Genomic DNA, 2,903 nt, shown 5'->3' on the forward strand with positions numbered 1-2,903 from the left:
GCTCTCCTCCCACCTCTTCCCAGGCTCCCAGGGCCCCTCGACCCTACTTTGGGCAAGGGGCTACAGACAGAGTCCCCAGATCCCCCACACAACAGCGTCTCCAGCTGCATCGGAGGAAAGAAACGCCAGCGTGCTCCGTGCCACGTCGGATTTGGCTCGGGACTGGCTGCAGCTGCGGGAGCGCAGCGCTGTCCCCGCGCACGCCCTGCCCATGGGCTGCGGGCGGGCCGTCCAGCGCGAGGAGGGATGCGCGCTCTCCTCTCTGCCCCAGCAGCGAATGCCACAGCCTGCGTGAAGAACCCCTCGCCCCAGAAAGGCTTTCGCGGGGTGACTGTGCCCGGATGCTCGCTGCCTGATACTTTAATAGAGTTTCGAGACTGCAAAAAAAAAAAAAAAAAAAAAAAGTGCAGGCCATGGAAAAGGGGGGAGTGGATGAACCAGGATGGTAGCGAGGAGGTGGCGCAGGACTTTGCTTCCTTGGGGTCTCTTCCAGCCAAACCTTGCTGGAAGCCCGGATCTTTTAACCCTTTCAATGAACGCCAAAACTGAGCTTTTGTTGTTGTTTGCCCCCCCCCGCCCCTCACAGAAGTGTGTCTGGGTGTTCCTGCCTACATACTGGTGGGGAGAGTGGGGGAGAAAGAAGGGAAGAGTAGCAAGGTAACGGCAGCTGTGAGATGAATTTTCCTTACACAGTGGAAATCCTTGTTTTCTAACTCCGGAGCCCCTTTGACGCTCGGGAAGATGCCCAGTGGAAAAGTACACCTCGGGACAGTCAGCGTTCCTTGGCCACGCAAGTTACCTGTGCGCCCAGAAAGGCAGCGGATTTCACCCGATGATAAAAACCCAGGGTATGCTGCGAGAATCGATAGTGATTGGCAATATTCCCTAAGGTACTGTCTGTTGCGGGGGGGGGGGTACCTCAGACCTCAAATATTTCTATAGAAACTAGGTATTTTTTCAAAAACTCTGTTGATCATTTCTTCTCTACCCCAGACCTATCTAAGGCATTCAAAGTTCACCCAAACGCGCCTGTATAACGTACCTTGTTCAGCTCCTGCTCATAGACTCGTCCCCCGCCTGTCTGTGTGGTCCCGGAGGGTCGTGGAAGGAAGTTTTCAAAATTGAGGTAATAAGAAATCAGATGAATTTGAGACGACCAGCCAAAAAAAATAAGAAATTTAAAAACAACATTTAAAACAAAAAAAAAGAGGGGGAGAGCCTTAAATGTTTGGGTTCTCCCCTCTTTGAGAAGAAATTGCACTGATATTCGCTTTTATAATTTCCGTCGCATTTCAGTCTTCTAATTCTTTTTGCTAAATGTGCTTTAAAAATAAATTAACTTTTCCCCCTGTTTTGATATTTGCTCCAATCCCCTTCCCTCCGACAGCGCAGAGTCTCTTTTTTTCCCCCCACATCAACCTAAAAGCCCGGTGACGACTCAGCAGAGCCTAGCAAGAGCAGAATGGAGAAGTCTTTGGCTGGTTCAAGTCCCCGGTTCAATGGGCTGCTCGAAGTCAGGACTGGGTAATTCTTTCCAGACGCCTTGACTTCTCCTCCTTCGCTGTTGTTGCCTTTCTGCCTCCTCCAACTTAAGGGGGTCTTAACAAGTGAGCCGGTGGGTGTTTTAATAGGACGGAGGAGGGAGTGGGGGTGAGGGGAGTGGAGGAGGGAGGTGTAGTCTGGGGAACCCGGAGGGGAGGGACTGGGCGGGATGGGAGGCGGGGAGGAGTGGGGGGGGAGAGAGAAATTGGCCATTCAAAGCCCTCTCGGAGCTAGAGGCCGCTGCTAAACTCCAATGAATTCAATTAACTTGATTGTTAACGTGTGCAGAGAAACGCAGCTCACAGATGCTGAGCACCGCCTGATGCCTGTCCCCAGCGCTGGCAGCGGAGACCGGAGCCCCGCTCGGCAAATATTGCTGAGGGGTCTGTCTGCGCTGCAAGGATTCCCTCCACTTGATAACTTCCCTGCTGCACATAACTGATTTGATTTGTTTAAGACGGTTTTCTTAGGCTAAATCACTGCCCTGAGCGGGATACGCTCCCCCCGTGTGTGTGTGTGTGTGTGTGTGTGTGTGTGTGTGTGTGTTTCCGCCCGCGCTACCTGGAGCCTCCCCAAACCGCCTAGGACGCTTAAAAGAGAGGGACTAGTCTGCCGTTTGTTAACCCTTCCTTCATGCCAACTCCGCACTCCACACTTTCCTCAGCAAAAGGCAAATGTCAACGTCTCCCCTGCAGTCTTCGCTGTGGGTGGGCTGAGCACTGAAATGAGGGAGGAAAATTTTCTTAACTTCTTTTTTATTTCTTATGATTCTCAGACATGAAAACACGCAATAGATTTTCGAAAGGGAGGTCTCAATGATGCTGATAGCCGTAAGCCTGAGAAAATGTGTACGGAAGCGGTCATCTCATAAGACATCTGAAATTATTTTGCTTCTTGAAAGCCTTTTATTTAATGTTTTCAAAATACATCTTTAAAACTTCAATGGCGCCAAGACTGTATAGTTTGTTTTCTAGGTTATTTTTCTCAACCTAAGGGCATCCGCGCCCTTTTTCCTTGATCCTTGCGGTCCCCGCCCCTGCCCCCACCCAAAGCAAAAGGTAAAAGGAAAAAAGTCAATGAAGTATGGTGGACACTAGGTGGCGCTGTTTAGGAAAAAATGGAAGCGGATTTACCCAGTAAGGATAAAATTGAAATCTGGTAAAACCTTAAGTTGCCTTTTACTTCCTTTTCTGTTCCTCCCCACCCCTCCTCTCCTTTGCTGTACTTCTCTTCTACGTGCTCCTGATATGGATTTCGTTTGAGCTGACCGTATTTTTTACGTCTAGGTTATGTGTTTGGGATAAGGTCCGAGTGTAAAATTAAAGGTCAGACAAAAACAGTAGAATAAACCGCGAGTGAAG

General features: G+C 50.0%; 1 long non-coding RNA gene across 1 annotated transcript; it reads left to right on the forward strand.

Moving 5' to 3' along the window:
* Positions 1-694: 694 nt before the first annotated feature.
* On the forward strand, positions 695-1,459 carry LOC308414166. The gene is made up of 3 exons (XR_013974864.1): positions 695-890; positions 994-1,126; positions 1,388-1,459. It is a non-coding gene; the product is annotated as an uncharacterized lncRNA (long non-coding RNA).
* The last annotated feature ends 1,444 nt before the right edge of the window (positions 1,460-2,903 follow it).

Source organism: Micromys minutus (genome assembly GCF_963924665.1).
Source record: "Micromys minutus genome assembly, chromosome: 33".
NCBI lineage: Eukaryota > Metazoa > Chordata > Mammalia > Rodentia > Muridae > Micromys > Micromys minutus.